At 44.1% G+C, this 18,115-nt stretch overlaps 1 pseudogene; it reads left to right on the top strand.

The window, feature by feature from the left end:
• The first annotated feature begins 16,758 nt into the window (after nucleotides 1-16,758).
• Nucleotides 16,759-17,976, top strand: LOC123490373 (annotated as a pseudogene).
• Nucleotides 17,977-18,115: the final 139 nt, after the last annotated feature.

Below are 18,115 nucleotides of genomic sequence, written 5' to 3'. Positions count from 1 at the left end.
ATCACTACTCTAGAGGAGGATCTGCATGGAGGAATGGGCCAAAATACCAGCAACAGTGTGTGAAAACCTTGGTGAAGACTTACAGAAAACGTTTTGACCTGTGTCAATTGCCAACAAAGGGTATATAACAAAGTATTGAGAAACTTTTGATTATTGACCAAATACTTATTTTCCACAAATTTGCGAAATAAATTCATTAAAAATCCTACAATGTGATTTTCTGGAATTTTTTTTTCTCATTTTGTCTGTCATATTGACGTGTACCTATGATCGAAAATTTCAGGCCTCTCTCATCTTTTTAAGTGGGAGAACTTGCACAATTGGTGGCTGACTAAATACTTTTTTCCCCACTGTAATTCCAGTGAGATAATGGAGATTTAAAATGGAACAGGAAAGGATAGTATACAAAGCCATGAAGCACATTAAGCTACAGTAATTAGCTTCACAGTAAAGAACTCTTGTTTTTTCCTGCTTCTTTCTTGAGTAACATACGTTATATTCTCCTGTCCTCCCAGGTGCGTCAGTGGACGAGACAGTAAGGAGCATCAGATCCTCTACTCCCTCCACAACCTGCTGGACCCAGAGCCAGAAGACTGCGATAAGATGAGCAACACTTGGGCACCCTCAACTCCTCCATGCTCCATCGTTAGCGCCAACTCTCCTGGATCACCAGGAGGGGGCAGCAGACCAGAAGGAGGTAGAGGAGGTGCAGAGGGGGGCGCCAGAGGCTACAGGGGCCAGTGTCTCTCCCCCTCCCGCTTCCCCTCCCTCCTAAACAGGAGATGCCACCTCCTCACCTTCAGCTGCCAGTGTTGAGGAGGAGCAGGTCCCAGTTTTTTGCACACGGCCACCAGGCCAGCAGATGGTCAAGTTCTCTGAGGACACGGTGGATAACGGGTCTTCGAACCTGGCGGTGCGTCAGCCTCCCTCAGAGTGAGAGGACGCGTCGGAGGGTGTACCACCCTCACCACGAGGACCCCGACAGGCCACGCGGCACCACAGCCACCACCGCAACCGCAAAGCCCGCGCGGACAACGCTCTTAACCTCCTGCCTAAGGAACGGGTGCAGAGGCCCTACGAGAGCCAGGGACATGGTCTGAGTTCCCTTCAGGAACATCACGCGGCCCTCTTCAACAAACCTGGCCCTGGTGCTCACAGGCCGCCCCCTACCCCCACACCACCTCGACCCTACTCCCTCCAGGCTCGGGGCGACCGGATCATGACCGCTTCCTAGGCGAGCCTGTACGCTGGACGAGGAAGACTGGTGCTCCACCTGCTCCTCCTCGTCCTCAGACTCTGAGGAGGAAGGTTACTTCCTGGGGCAGCTCATTCCAGCCCAGGGTTCCTAGCAGGTATCAATACTACACTGATGACTTCCCAACACGCGTTACGGCCATGTCGCCTAACGACTCACGGACTAAATCCAGAAAGAAGGGTCACAGAGGCAAGAACTGTATCATTTCATAATCTAGATGTAAATTCTGTGTTTTACTTCCAGGACTAATAATTTGTGGACAGGTGGGGACATCAGCTGTTCTTTGTAGTTTGACTTGCTGAACATAATATTGGACGAACAAAACATTGTCCATTGTATTGGGCATAATGACATCTTATTATGGGTCATGTCTAACACTCAAACCAGAAGACATTTTCTCCTTTTTCTTTTTATAAAAATTGCCAAAAAATGTTTTTTTTTTTTTTTTTTTACAACATTTGTATGATGAACCATTGAAAGTATTCCAGCAATACCATTGTGTGTATTAAACAGCAATTAATGCACTACTGTTATTGCTGACAAGGAGAGGAATAGTTAGTAAAGTAGACTTCTAGACACTAACCAAAAAATAATTATTTAATAGTACAAAATATGAATGTATATATTGTTAAGTTAAAATGTTAATACTGGTATTTTATATCCCTGGGTTTTGACTAAGATTTTTCTGGTTTTGATGTAAACAGAGCTGGCGTAGGGAGGCGGGACAAGCTGTTATTGTAGTAACAAGCAGACCTATTTTGCACGCATCACTTGTCAATCAATCAAGGCTTTATAAAAAAATAATAATAATGTTGCCGGGATACAGACCATCTGCTTAACCTCAAATCAAAAGTGCCATAATATCTGGTTTCTGATGTTTCTGGTAACAATTAACCGTTTCTGGTAACATTTTACACGAAGTTGCTCTTAAACCTCTCAACATCAATGTAAAGTGATACCCTGTGTCTTTCCTGTATTCCAATGTTTACGCTATTCTCTAACGCGCTTGTCCCTCAGTGTAAATACAATGTAAAACCAACCTGATGGGAGACAGAGTAATTTACATTACAGAGGTCTTCTCCATACATGCCCTTTAATCAGTGCAGGTCATTATACCATGAATACTTAAAATGTTATGTGATGTAAAGAAGCTTTTAATAAATATTCTTACGAAACGTTTCAGAATTCTTTTCCAGTTTTTCATATGTAGTAGAATAATTGATTTTATAGTGTTTTTTTGACAAAGTAAATATTCATATTGGGCAATGCAAATAACTTGGATGGTGTTCAAGCATTGCACCTCAACCAAACACTGACCCACAAAGGCACCAAACCTGATATGTGAATGGTAGATACTAGATAGTCTAAAACTCCATTGACATAAAAAAAAATCATCTTTATTATTATTATTGTTATACTCAAAAATCATTTTCTCACAAATCATCAAAGACATGTCAGTTCCACATATAGAAAGTTGAATTGAACCTGGGACAACTTTAGAAAGTGTTTCTGTTTTGTTGTTGAGAAAAATAGCACTGGTGGTGAATACAACATTCTGTCAAAGAAACACAACATCTAAATCCCACATAACAGGCCAGGACCATTCTGGTTGGAGTAGAACATCTAGTCGATTAACATTTCAAATACTAAAGAAAAGAGAGAGCAGGAAGAGTTCATAAAACAAGACATCGCTTCTTAACTGGACCTTACTTGCTGAGGATTGTTTGTGGTACCAGTGGATAATGACCTCCTAACACGGCACTCTTCACCCTTAGATTACCAGTTCAGTAAAAACACTGATGACCGTTCTATGATTACGCTGGTTAACAGTTTTAAAATCTGTAATTCCTAGATGAACTATTAGCCTAAATTGACATACCAATTCTACTAGTTAAGGACATTGTAGAAACCAATACCCTCATCGGGTGGTGAGTAAGTAGCTGAACATGACTTTGAACACTGTTTTGACGATTGCTGGACATTATCAGTACATATGGGTCCCCTGGATGTGGTGCATCTCTGGCCTAAAACCCAGAAAGATGGAAAAACATGGGGCCAATACTGCTCAAGATATCCATAGTCTTAACACATGGCAGACTCCTGGGAGTCCTGCCCTCTCACTGTATGCCCAAACTGGAGGCCCAACAATAAGACAGGACCTGATTGGCTCCCTTACAGTAAGATGGGACGTGATTGGCTGTCTTGTCTCAGATGGAGGGTTCCGGTTGCCCCGTATGACCTCAATCACCTCATCCAGATCGGAGATGAAGTGCTTGAGGTCATCAAGGCAACGCTCCTGATCTCTCCCAGGTTCTCTCGGAGTGGCGTCTGCAGCTGCTTCTCCAGACTGGCGTCCTTAGCAACCAGCATCTTCACTACCATGCCAAACGTCTCACAGTCCTGTCGGTACACCTGGAAAACAACACAACAATAGAACATCAGAAACAGGGAGCCAATAACACATCATATTTTGGTCATTTAGCAGACGCTCTTATCCAGAAGGAATTTCAGTCAGTGCAATATAATACAACAATCACAACACAACATGATCAACAAGAAGAACATATTTTTGCGTTGACTACAGAAATAGAACAAACGAACAGTACTAGCTCTTTAGAGATGAGGAACATCAGTACTTCCAAGTCCTTGGAATATGAGGGGCTGGTTTTAGAAACAATTTCCTGATGAGACCCAGAGCTAGCTCACGTCTATGTGCTTGTACAATAAAGGGAGAAGAGAAGATCACCGTGGAGTTAACACACTGTTCATTGTGTCAATACATAGACCCAGGTCCCCCTGTCAGCACACAAGCCTTCTTATTGGCTAGCCTGGCCCTGGGGCCAATAAAAACACAGTAGAGGAGTTGAGGCTATAGGGCTTGTAACAGGTGTGAGGGGAACAATGAGAGGAGAGGTGTTAAAACAGCTGATCCACACCTCGTCTTCAACGGCTCACACAGACCAATAAGCAAATACAGTGGGGAAAAAAAGTATTTAGTCAGCCACCAATTGTGCAAGTTCTCCCACTTAAAAAGATGAGAGAGGCCTGTAATTTTCATCATAGGTACACGTCAACTATGACAGACAAATTGTGGATTTTTTATGAATTTATTTGCAAATTATGGTGGAAAATAAGTATTTGGTCACCTACAAACAAGCAAGATTTCTGCCTCTCACAGACCTGTAACTTCTTCTTTAAGAGGCTCCTCTGTCCTCCACTCGTTACCTGTATTAATGGCACCTGTTTGAACTTGTTATCAGTATAAAAAGACACCTGTCCACAACCTCAAACAGTCACACTCCAAACTCCACTATGGCCAAGACCAAAGAGCTGTCAAAGGACACCAGAAACAAAATTGTAGACCTGCACCAGGCTGGGAAGACTGAATCTGCAATAGGTAAGCAGCTTGGTTTGAAGAAATCAACTTTGGGAGCAATTATTAGGAAATGGAAGACATACAAGACCACTGATAATCTCCCCTCAATCTGGGGCTCCACGCAAGATCTCACCCCGTGGGGTCAAAATGATCACAAGAACGGTGAGCAAAAATCGCAGAACCACACGGGGGGACCTAGTGAATGACCTGCAGAGAGCTGGGACCAAAGTAACAAAGCCTACCATCAGTAACACACTACGCCGCCAAGGACTCAAATCCTGCAGTGACAGACGTGTCCCCCTGCTTAAGCCAGTACATGTCCAGGCCCGTCTGAAGTTTTCTAGAGTGCATTTGGATGATCCAGAAGAGGATTGGGAGAATGTCATATGGTCAGATGAAACCAAAATATAACTTTTTGGTAAAAACTCAACTCGTCGTGTTTGGAATGCTGAGTTGCATCCAAAGAACACCATACCTACTGTGAAGCATGGGGGTGGAAACATCATGCTTTGGGGCTGTTTTTCTGCAAAGGGACCAGGACGACTGATCCGTGTAAAGGAAAGAATGAATGGGGCCATGTATCGTGAGATTTTGAGTGAAAACCTCCTTCCATCAGCAAGGGCATTGAAGATGAAACGTGGCTGGGTCTTTCAGCATGACAATGATCCCAAACACACCGCCCGGGCAACGAAGGAGTGGCTTCGTAAGAAGCATTTCAAGGTCCTGGAGTGGCCTAGCCAGTCTCCAGATCTCAACCCCATAGAAAATCTTTGGAGGGGAGTTGAAAGTCCATGTTGCCCAGCGACAGCCCCAAAACATCACTACTCTAGAGGAGATCTGCATGGAGGAATGGGCCAAAATACCAGCAACAGTGTGTGAAAACCTTGTGAAGACTTACAGAAAACGTTTGACCTGTGTCATTGCCAACAAAGGGTATATAACAAAGTATTGAGAAACTTTTGTTATTGACCAAATACTTATTTTCCACCATAATTTGCAAATAAATTCATTAAAAATCCTACAATGTGATTTTCTGGAATTTTTTTCTCATTTTGTCTGTCATAGTTGACGTGTACCTATGATGAAAATTACAGGCCTCTCCATCTTTTTTAAGTGGGAGAACTTGCACAATTGGTGGCTGACTAAATACTTTTTTTCCCCACTGTAATTCCAGTGTGATAATGGAGATTTAAATGGAACAGGAAAGGATAGTATACAAAGCCATGAAGCACATTAGCTACAGTAATTAGCTACAGTAAAGAACTCTTGTTTTCCTGCTTCTTTCTTGAGTAACATACGTTTATATTCTCCTGTCCTCCCAGGTGCGTCAGTGGACGGAGACAGTAAGGAGCATCAGATCCTCTACTCCCTCCACAACCTGCTGGACCCAGAGCCAGAAGACTGTGATAAGATGAGCAACATGGGCACCCTCAACTCCTCCATGCTCCATCGCAGCGCCAACTCTCTGGATCACCAGGAGGGGGCAGCAGACCAGAAGGAGGTAGAGGAGGTGCAGAGGGGGGCGCAGAGGGTACAGGGGCCAGTGTCTCTCCCCCTCCCGCCCCTCCCTCCTAAACAGGAGATGCCACCTCCTCACCTTCAGCTGCCAGTGTTGAGGAGGAGCAGGTCCCAGTCCACACGGCCACCAGGCCAGCAGATGGTCAAGTTCTCTGAGGACACGGTGGATAACGGGTCTTACCAGAACCTGGCGGTGCGTCAGCCTCCTCAGAGTGAGAGGACGCGTCGGAGGGTGTACCACCCTCACCACGAGGACCCCGACAGGCCACGCCGGCACCACAGCCACCACCGCAACCGCAAAGCCCGCTCGGACAACGCTCTTAACCTCCTGCCTAAGGAACGGGTGCAGAGGCCCTACGAGAGCCAGGGACATGGTCTGAGTTCCCTTCAGGAACATCACGCGGCCCTCTTCAACAAACCTGGCCCTGGTGCTCACAGGCCGCCCCCTACCCCCCACACCACCTCGGACTACTCCCTCCAGGCTCGGGCGACCGGGATCGCGACCGCTTCCTAGGCGGCCTGTACGCTGACGAGGAAGACTGGTGCTCCACCTGCTCCTCCTCGTCCTCAGACTCTGAGGAGGAAGGTTACTTCCTGGGGCAGCTCATTCCCCAGCCCAGGGTTCCTAGCAGGTATCAATACTACACTGATGACTTCCCAACACGCGTTACGGCCATGTCGCCTAACGACTCACGGACTAAATCCAGAAAGAAGGGTCACAGAGGCAAGAACTGTATCATTTCATAATCTAGATGTAAATTCTGTTTTACTTCCAGGACTAATAATTTGTGGACAGGTGGGGACATCAGCTGTTCTTTGTAGTTTGACTTGCTGAACATAATATTGGACGCGAACAAAACATTGTCCATTGTATTGGGCATAATGACATCTTATTATGGGTCATGTCTAACACTCAAACCAGAAGACATTTTCTCCTTTTCTTTTTATAAAAATTGCCAAAAAATGTTTTTTTTTTTTTTTTTACAACATTGTATGATGAACCATTGAAAGTATTCCAGCAATACCATTGTGTGTATTAAACAGCAATTAATGCACTACTGTTATTGCTGACAAGGAGAGGAATAGTTAGTAAAGTAGACTTCTAGACACTAACCAAAATAATTATTTAATAGTACAAAATATGAATGTATATATTGTTAAGTTAAAATGTTAATACTGGTATTTTTATATCCCTGGGTTTTGACTAAGATTTTTCTGGTTTTGATGTAAACAGAGCTGGCGTAGGGAGGCGGGACAAGCTGTTATTGTAGTAACAAGCAGACCTATTTTGCACGCATCACTTGTCAATCAATCAAGGCTTTATAAAAAAATAATAATAATGTTGCCGGGATACAGACCATCTGCTTACTCAAATCAAAGTGCCATAATATCTGGTTTCTGATGTTTCTGGTAACAATTAACCGTTTCTGGTAACATTTTACACGAAGTTGCTCTTAAACCTCTCAACATCAATGTAAAGTGATACCCTGTGTCTTTCCTGTATTCCAATGTTTACGCTATTCTCTAACGCGCTTGTCCCTCAGTGTAAAATACAATGTAAAACCAACCTGATGGGAGACAGAGTAATTTACATTACAGAGGTCTTCTCCATACATGCCCTTTAATCAGTGCAGGTCATTATACCATGAATACTTAAAATGTTATGTGATGTAAAGAAGCTTTTAATAAATATTCTTACGAAACGTTTCAGAATTCTTTTCCAGTTTTTCATATGTAGTAGAATAATTGATTTTATAGTGTTTTTTGACAAAGTAAATATTCATATTGGGCAATGCAAATAACTTGGATGGTGTTCAAGCATTGCACCTCAACCAAACACTGACCCACAAAGGCACCAAACCTGATATGTGAATGGTAGATACTAGATAGTCTAAAACTCCATTGACATAAAAAAAAATCATCTTTATTATTATTATTGTTATACTCAAAAATCATTTTCTCACAAATCATCAAAGACATGTCAGTTCCACATATAGAAAGTTGAATTGAACCTGGGACATTTAGAAAGTGTTTCTGTTTTGTTGTTGAGAAAAATAGCACTGGTGGTGAATACAACATTCTGTCAAGAAACACAACATCTAAATCCCACATAACAGGCCAGGACCATTCTGGTTGGAGTAGAACATCCAGTCGATTAACATTTCAAATACTAAAGAAAAGAGGAGAGCAGGAAGAGTTCATAAAACAAGACATCGCTTCTTAACTGGACCTTACTTGCTGAGGATTGTTTGTGGTACCAGTGGATAATGACCTCTAACACGGCACTCTTCACCATTAGATTACCAGTTCAGTAAAAACACTGATGACCGTTCCTATGATTACGCTGGTTAACAGTTTTAAAATCTGTAATTCCTAGATGAACTATTAGCCTAAATTGACATACCAATTCTACTAGTTAAGGACATTGTAGAACCAATACCCTCATCGGGTGGTGAGTAAGTAGCTGAACATGACTTTGAACACTGTTTTTGACGATTGCTGGACATTATCAGTACATATGGGTCCCCTGGATGTGGTGCATCTCTGGCCTAAAACCCAGAAAGATGGAAAAACATGGGGCCAATACTGCTCAAGATATCCATAGTCTTAACACATGGCAGACTCCTGGGAGTCCTGCCCTCACTGTATGCCCAAACTGGAGGCCCAACAATAAGACAGGACCTGATTGGCTCCCTTACAGTAAGATGGGACGTGATTGGCTGTCTTGTCTCAGATGGAGGGTTCCGGTTGCCGTACGACCTCAATCACCTCATCCAGATCGGAGATGAAGTGCTTGAGGTCATCAAGGCAACGCTCCCTGATCTCTCCCAGGTTCTCTCGGAGTGGCGTCTGCAGCTGCTTCTCCAGACTGGCGTCCTTAGCAACCAGCATCTTCACTACCATGCCAAACGTCTCACAGTCCTGTCGGTACACCTGGAAAACAACACAACAATAGAACATCAGAAACAGGAGCCAATAACACATCATATTTTGGTCATTTAGCAGACGCTCTTATCCAGAAGGAATTTCAGTCAGTGCAATATAATACAACAATCACAACACAACATGATCAACAAGAAGAACATATTTTTCGTTGACTACAGAAATAGAACAAACGAACAGTACTAGCTCTTTAGAGATGAGGAACATCAGTACTTCCAAGTCCTTGGAATATGAGGGGCTGGTTTTAGAAACAATTTCCTGATGAGCCCAGAGCTAGCTCACGTCTATGTGCTTGTACAATAAAGGGAGAAGAGAACACCGTGGAGTTAACACACTGTTCATTGTGTCAATACATAGACCCAGGTCCCCTGTCAGCACACAAGCCTTCTTATTGGCTAGCCTGGCCCTGGGGCCAATAAAAACACAGTAGAGGAGTTGAGGCTATAGGGCTTGTAACAGGTGTGAGGGGAACAATGAGAGGAGAGGTGTTAAAACAGCTGATCCACACCTCGTCTTCAACGGCTCACACAGACCAATAAGCAAATACAGAGGGGAAAAAAGTATTTAGTCAGCCACCAATTGTGCAAGTTCTCCCACTTAAAAAGATGAGAGGCCTGTAATTTTCATCATAGGTACACGTCAACTATGACAGACAAATTGAGATTTTTTTTCTCCAGAAAATCACATTGTAGGATTTTTTATGAATTTATTTGCAAATTATGGTGGAAAATAAGTATTTGGTCACCTACAAACAAGCAAGATTTCTGGCTCTCACAGACCTGTAACTTCTTCTTTAAGAGGCTCCTCTGTCCTCCACTCATTACCTGTATTAATGGCACCTGTTTTAACTTGTTATCAGTATAAAAAGACACCTGTCCACAACCTCAAACAGTCACACTCCAAACTCCACTATGGCCAAGACCAAAGAGCTGTCAAAGGACACCAGAAACAAAATTGTAGACCTGCACCAGGCTGGGAAGACTGAATCTGCAATAGGTAAGCAGCTTGGTTTGAAGAAATCAACTGTGGGAGCAATTATTAGGAAATGGAAGACATACAAGACCACTGATAATCTCCCTCGATCTGGGGCTCCACGCAAGATCTCACCCCGTGGGGTCAAAATGATCACAAGAACGGTGAGCAAAAATCCCAGAACCACACGGGGGGACCTAGTGAATGACCTGCAGAGAGCTGGGACCAAAGTAACAAAGCCTACCATCAGTAACACACTACGCCGCCAAGGACTCAAATCCTGCAGTGACAGACGTGTCCCCCTGCTTAAGCCAGTACATGTCCAGGCCCGTCTGAAGTTTTCTAGAGTGCATTTGGATGATCCAGAAGAGTTATTCATATGTCAGATAAATATAACTTTTTGGTAAAAACTCAACTCGTCGTGTTTGGACATGCTGAGTTGCATCCAAAGAACACCATACCTACTGTGAAGCATGGGGGTGGAAACATCATGCTTTGGGGCTGTTTTTCTGCAAAGGGACCAGGACGACTGATCCGTGTAAAGGAAAGAATGAATGGGGCCATGTATCGTGAGATTTTGAGTGAAAACCTCCTTCCATCAGCAAGGGCATTGAAGATGAAACGTGGCTGGGTCTTTCAGCATGACAATGATCCCAAACACACCGCCCGGGCAACGAAGGAGTGGCTTCGTAAGAAGCATTTCAAGGTCCTGGAGTGGCCTAGCCAGTCTCCAGATCTCAACCCCATAGAAAATCTTTGGAGGGAGTTGAAAGTCCATGTTGCCCAGCGACAGCCCCAAAACATCACTACTCTAGAGGAGATCTGCATGGAGGAATGGGCCAAAATACCAGCAACAGTGTGTGAAAACCTTGTGAAGACTTACAGAAAACGTTTGACCTGTGTCATTGCCAACAAAGGGTATATAACAAAGTATTGAGAAACTTTTGTTATTGACCAAATACTTATTTTCCACCATAATTTGCAAATAAATTCATTAAAAATCCTACAATGTGATTTTCTGGAATTTTTTTTCTCATTTTGTCTGTCATAGTTGACGTGTACCTATGATGAAAATTACAGGCCTCTCTCATCTTTTTAAGTGGGAGAACTTGCACAATTGGTGGCTGACTAAATACTTTTTTTCCCCACTGTAATTCCAGTGTGATAATGGAGATTTAAATGGAACAGGAAAGGATAGTATACAAAGCCATGAAGCACATTAGCTACAGTAATTAGCTACAGTAAAGAACTCTTGTTTTCCTGCTTCTTTCTTGAGTAACATACGTTTATATTCTCCTGTCCTCCCAGGTGCGTCAGTGGACGGAGACAGTAAGGAGCATCAGATCCTCTACTCCCTCCACAACCTGCTGGACCCAGAGCCAGAAGACTGTGATAAGATGAGCAACATGGGCACCCTCAACTCCTCCATGCTCCATCGCAGCGCCAACTCTCTGGATCACCAGGAGGGGGCAGCAGACCAGAAGGAGGTAGAGGAGGTGCAGAGGGGGGCGCAGAGGGTACAGGGGCCAGTGTCTCTCCCCCTCCCGCCCCTCCCTCCTAAACAGGAGATGCCACCTCCTCACCTTCAGCTGCCAGTGTTGAGGAGGAGCAGGTCCCAGTCCACACGGCCACCAGGCCAGCAGATGGTCAAGTTCTCTGAGGACACGGTGGATAACGGGTCTTACCAGAACCTGGCGGTGCGTCAGCCTCCTCAGAGTGAGAGGACGCGTCGGAGGGTGTACCACCCTCACCACGAGGACCCCCGACAGGCCACGCCGGCACCACAGCCACCACCGCAACCGCAAAGCCCGCTCGGACAACGCTCTTAACCTCCTGCCTAAGGAACGGGTGCAGAGGCCCTACGAGACCAGGGACATGGTCTGAGTTCCCTTCAGGAACATCACGCGGCCCTCTTCAACAAACCTGGCCCTGGTGCTCACAGGCCGCCCCCTACCCCCACACCACCTCGGACTACTCCCTCCAGGCTCGGGCGACCGGGATCGCGACCGCTTCCTAGGCGGCCTGTACGCTGACGAGGAAGACTGGTGCTCCACCTGCTCCTCCTCGTCCTCAGACTCTGAGGAGGAAGGTTACTTCCTGGGGCAGCTCATTCCCCAGCCCAGGGTTCCTAGCAGGTATCAATACTACACTGATGACTTCCCAACACGCGTTACGGCCATGTCGCCTAACGACTCACGGACTAAATCCAGAAAGAAGGGTCACAGAGGCAAGAACTGTATCATTTCATAATCTAGATGTAAATTCTGTTTTACTTCCAGGACTAATAATTTGTGGACAGGTGGGGACATCAGCTGTTCTTTGTAGTTTGACTTGCTGAACATAATATTGGACGCGAACAAAACATTGTCCATTGTATTGGGCATAATGACATCTTATTATGGGTCATGTCTAACACTCAAACCAGAAGACATTTTCTCCTTTTCTTTTTATAAAAATTGCCAAAAAATGTTTTTTTTTTTTTTTTTTACAACATTGTATGATGAACCATTGAAAGTATTCCAGCAATACCATTGTGTGTATTAAACAGCAATTAATGCACTACTGTTATTGCTGACAAGGAGAGGAATAGTTAGTAAAGTAGACTTCTAGACACTAACCAAAATAATTATTTAATAGTACAAAATATGAATGTATATATTGTTAAGTTAAAATGTTAATACTGGTATTTTTATATCCCTGGGTTTTGACTAAGATTTTTCTGGTTTTGATGTAAACAGAGCTGGCGTAGGGAGGCGGGACAAGCTGTTATTGTAGTAACAAGCAGACCTATTTTGCACGCATCACTTGTCAATCAATCAAGGCTTTATAAAAAAATAATAATAATGTTGCCGGGATACAGACCATCTGCTTACTCAAATCAAAGTGCCATAATATCTGGTTTCTGATGTTTCTGGTAACAATTAACCGTTTCTGGTAACATTTTACACGAAGTTGCTCTTAAACCTCTCAACATCAATGTAAAGTGATACCCTGTGTCTTTCCTGTATTCCAATGTTTACGCTATTCTCTAACGCGCTTGTCCCTCAGTGTAAAATACAATGTAAAACCAACCTGATGGGAGACAGAGTAATTTACATTACAGAGGTCTTCTCCATACATGCCCTTTAATCAGTGCAGGTCATTATACCATGAATACTTAAAATGTTATGTGATGTAAAGAAGCTTTTAATAAATATTCTTACGAAACGTTTCAGAATTCTTTTCCAGTTTTTCATATGTAGTAGAATAATTGATTTTATAGTGTTTTTTGACAAAGTAAATATTCATATTGGGCAATGCAAATAACTTGGATGGTGTTCAAGCATTGCACCTCAACCAAACACTGACCCACAAAGGCACCAAACCTGATATGTGAATGGTAGATACTAGATAGTCTAAAACTCCATTGACATAAAAAAAAATCATCTTTATTATTATTATTGTTATACTCAAAAATCATTTTCTCACAAATCATCAAAGACATGTCAGTTCCACATATAGAAAGTTGAATTGAACCTGGGACATTTAGAAAGTGTTTCTGTTTTGTTGTTGAGAAAAATAGCACTGGTGGTGAATACAACATTCTGTCAAGAAACACAACATCTAAATCCCACATAACAGGCCAGGACCATTCTGGTTGGAGTAGAACATCCAGTCGATTAACATTTCAAATACTAAAGAAAAGAGGAGAGCAGGAAGAGTTCATAAAACAAGACATCGCTTCTTAACTGGACCTTACTTGCTGAGGATTGTTTGTGGTACCAGTGGATAATGACCTCTAACACGGCACTCTTCACCATTAGATTACCAGTTCAGTAAAAACACTGATGACCGTTCCTATGATTACGCTGGTTAACAGTTTTAAAATCTGTAATTCCTAGATGAACTATTAGCCTAAATTGACATACCAATTCTACTAGTTAAGGACATTGTAGAACCAATACCCTCATCGGGTGGTGAGTAAGTAGCTGAACATGACTTTGAACACTGTTTTTGACGATTGCTGGACATTATCAGTACATATGGGTCCCCTGGATGTGGTGCATCTCTGGCCTAAAACCCAGAAAGATGGAAAAACATGGGGCCAATACTGCTCAAGATATCCATAGTCTTAACACATGGCAGACTCCTGGGAGTCCTGCCCTCACTGTATGCCCAAACTGGAGGCCCAACAATAAGACAGGACCTGATTGGCTCCCTTACAGTAAGATGGGACGTGATTGGCTGTCTTGTCTCAGATGGAGGGTTCCGGTTGCCGTACGACCTCAATCACCTCATCCAGATCGGAGATGAAGTGCTTGAGGTCATCAAGGCAACGCTCCCTGATCTCTCCCAGGTTCTCTCGGAGTGGCGTCTGCAGCTGCTTCTCCAGACTGGCGTCCTTAGCAACCAGCATCTTCACTACCATGCCAAACGTCTCACAGTCCTGTCGGTACACCTGGAAAACAACACAACAATAGAACATCAGAAACAGGAGCCAATAACACATCATATTTTGGTCATTTAGCAGACGCTCTTATCCAGAAGGAATTTCAGTCAGTGCAATATAATACAACAATCACAACACAACATGATCAACAAGAAGAACATATTTTTCGTTGACTACAGAAATAGAACAAACGAACAGTACTAGCTCTTTAGAGATGAGGAACATCAGTACTTCCAAGTCCTTGGAATATGAGGGGCTGGTTTTAGAAACAATTTCCTGATGAGCCCAGAGCTAGCTCACGTCTATGTGCTTGTACAATAAAGGGAGAAGAGAACACCGTGGAGTTAACACACTGTTCATTGTGTCAATACATAGACCCAGGTCCCCTGTCAGCACACAAGCCTTCTTATTGGCTAGCCTGGCCCTGGGGCCAATAAAAACACAGTAGAGGAGTTGAGGCTATAGGGCTTGTAACAGGTGTGAGGGGAACAATGAGAGGAGAGGTGTTAAAACAGCTGATCCACACCTCGTCTTCAACGGCTCACACAGACCAATAAGCAAATACAGTGGGGGAAAAAAGTATTTAGTCAGCCACCAATTGTGCAAGTTCTCCCACTTAAAAAGATGAGAGGCCTGTAATTTTCATCATAGGTACACGTCAACTATGACAGACAAATTGAGATTTTTTTCTCTCCAGAAAATCACATTGTAGGATTTTTTATGAATTTATTTGCAAATTATGGTGGAAAATAAGTATTTGGTCACCTACAAACAAGCAAGATTTCTGGCTCTCACAGACCTGTAACTTCTTCTTTAAGAGGCTCCTCTGTCCTCCACTCATTACCTGTATTAATGGCACCTGTTTTAACTTGTTATCAGTATAAAAAGACACCTGTCCACAACCTCAAACAGTCACACTCCAAACTCCACTATGGCCAAGACCAAAGAGCTGTCAAAGGACACCAGAAACAAAATTGTAGACCTGCACCAGGCTGGGAAGACTGAATCTGCAATAGGTAAGCAGCTTGGTTTGAAGAAATCAACTGTGGGAGCAATTATTAGGAAATGGAAGACATACAAGACCACTGATAATCTCCCTCGATCTGGGGCTCCACGCAAGATCTCACCCCGTGGGGTCAAAATGATCACAAGAACGGTGAGCAAAAATCCCAGAACCACACGGGGGGACCTAGTGAATGACCTGCAGAGAGCTGGGACCAAAGTAACAAAGCCTACCATCAGTAACACACTACGCCGCCAAGGACTCAAATCCTGCAGTGCCAGACGTGTCCCCCTGCTTAAGCCAGTACATGTCCAGGCCCGTCTGAAGTTTTCTAGAGTGCATTTGTGATCCAGAAGATTGAAATCTATGTCAATGCCAAAATATAACTTTTTGGTAAAAACTCAACTCGTCGTGTTTGGACATGCTGAGTTGCATCCAAAGAACACCATACCTACTGTGAAGCATGGGGGTGGAAACATCATGCTTTGGGGCTGTTTTTCTGCAAAGGGACCAGGACGACTGATCCGTGTAAAGGAAAGAATGAATGGGGCCATGTATCGTGAGATTTTGAGTGAAAACCTCCTTCCATCAGCAAGGGCATTGAAGATGAAACGTGGCTGGGTCTTTCAGCATGACAATGATCCCAAACACACCGCCCGGGCAACGAAGGAGTGGCTTCGTAAGAAGCATTTCAAGGTCCTGGAGTGGCCTAGCCAGTCTCCAGATCTCAACCCCATAGAAAATCTTTGGAGGGAGTTGAAAGTCCATGTTGCCCAGCGACAGCCCCAAAACATCACTACTCTAGAGGAGATCTGCATGGAGGAATGGGCCAAAATACCAGCAACAGTGTGTGAAAACCTTGTGAAGACTTACAGAAAACGTTTGACCTGTGTCATTGCCAACAAAGGGTATATAACAAAGTATTGAGAAACTTTTGTTATTGACCAAATACTTATTTTCCACCATAATTTGCAAATAAATTCATTAAAAATCCTACAATGTGATTTTCTGGATTTTTTTTTCTCATTTTGTCTGTCATAGTTGACGTGTACCTATGATGAAAATTACAGGCCTCTCTCATCTTTTTAAGTGGGAGAACTTGCACAATTGGTGGCTGACTAAATACTTTTTTTCCCCCACTGTAATTCCAGTGTGATAATGGAGATTTAAATGGAACAGGAAAGGATAGTATACAAAGCCATGAAGCACATTAGCTACAGTAATTAGCTACAGTAAAGAACTCTTGTTTTCCTGCTTCTTTCTTGAGTAACATACGTTTATATTCTCCTGTCCTCCCAGGTGCGTCAGTGGACGGAGACAGTAAGGAGCATCAGATCCTCTACTCCCTCCACAACCTGCTGGACCCAGAGCCAGAAGACTGTGATAAGATGAGCAACATGGGCACCCCTCAACTCCTCCATGCTCCATCGCAGCGCCAACTCTCTGGATCACCAGGAGGGGGGCAGCAGACCAGAAGGAGGTAGAGGAGGTGCAGAGGGGGCGCAGAGGGTACAGGGGCCAGTGTCTCTCCCCCTCCCGCCCCTCCCTCCTAAACAGGAGATGCCACCTCCTCACCTTCAGCTGCCAGTGTTGAGGAGGAGCAGGTCCCAGTCCACACGGCCACCAGGCCAGCAGATGGTCAAGTTCTCTGAGGACACGGTGGATAACGGGTCTTACCAGAACCTGGCGGTGCGTCAGCCTCCTCAGAGTGAGAGGACGCGTCGGAGGGTGTACCACCCTCACCACGAGGACCCCGACAGGCCACGCCGGCACCACAGCCACCACCGCAACCGCAAAGCCCGCTCGGACAACGCTCTTAACCTCCTGCCTAAGGAACGGGTGCAGAGGCCCTACGAGAGCCAGGGACATGGTCTGAGTTCCCTTCAGGAACATCACGCGGCCCTCTTCAACAAACCTGGCCCTGGTGCTCACAGGCCGCCCCCCTACCCCCACACCACCTCGGACTACTCCCTCCAGGCTCGGGGCGACCGGGATCGCGACCGCTTCCTAGGCGGCCTGTACGCTGACGAGGAAGACTGGTGCTCCACCTGCTCCTCCTCGTCCTCAGACTCTGAGGAGGAAGGTTACTTCCTGGGGCAGCTCATTCCCCAGCCCAGGGTTCCTAGCAGGTATCAATACTACACTGATGACTTCCCAACACGCGTTACGGCCATGTCGCCTAACGACTCACGGACTAAATCCAGAAAGAAGGGTCACAGAGGCAAGAACTGTATCATTTCATAATCTAGATGTAAATTCTGTTTTACTTCCAGGACTAATAATTTGTGGACAGGTGGGGACATCAGCTGTTCTTTGTAGTTTGACTTGCTGAACATAATATTGGACGCGAACAAAACATTGTCCATTGTATTGGGCATAATGACATCTTATTATGGGTCATGTCTAACACTCAAACCAGAAGACATTTTCTCCTTTTCTTTTTATAAAAATTGCCAAAAAATGTTTTTTTTTTTTTTTTTACAACATTGTATGATGAACCATTGAAAGTATTCCAGCAATACCATTGTGTGTATTAAACAGCAATTAATGCACTACTGTTATTGCTGACAAGGAGAGGAATAGTTAGTAAAGTAGACTTCTAGACACTAACCAAAATAA

The sequence above is a fragment of the Coregonus clupeaformis genome, unplaced genomic scaffold (assembly GCF_020615455.1).
Source record: "Coregonus clupeaformis isolate EN_2021a unplaced genomic scaffold, ASM2061545v1 scaf3769, whole genome shotgun sequence".
NCBI lineage: Eukaryota > Metazoa > Chordata > Actinopteri > Salmoniformes > Salmonidae > Coregonus > Coregonus clupeaformis.
The sequence above is the reverse complement of the archived record's forward strand: the minus strand, read 5'-3'. Positions and strand labels throughout refer to the sequence as shown.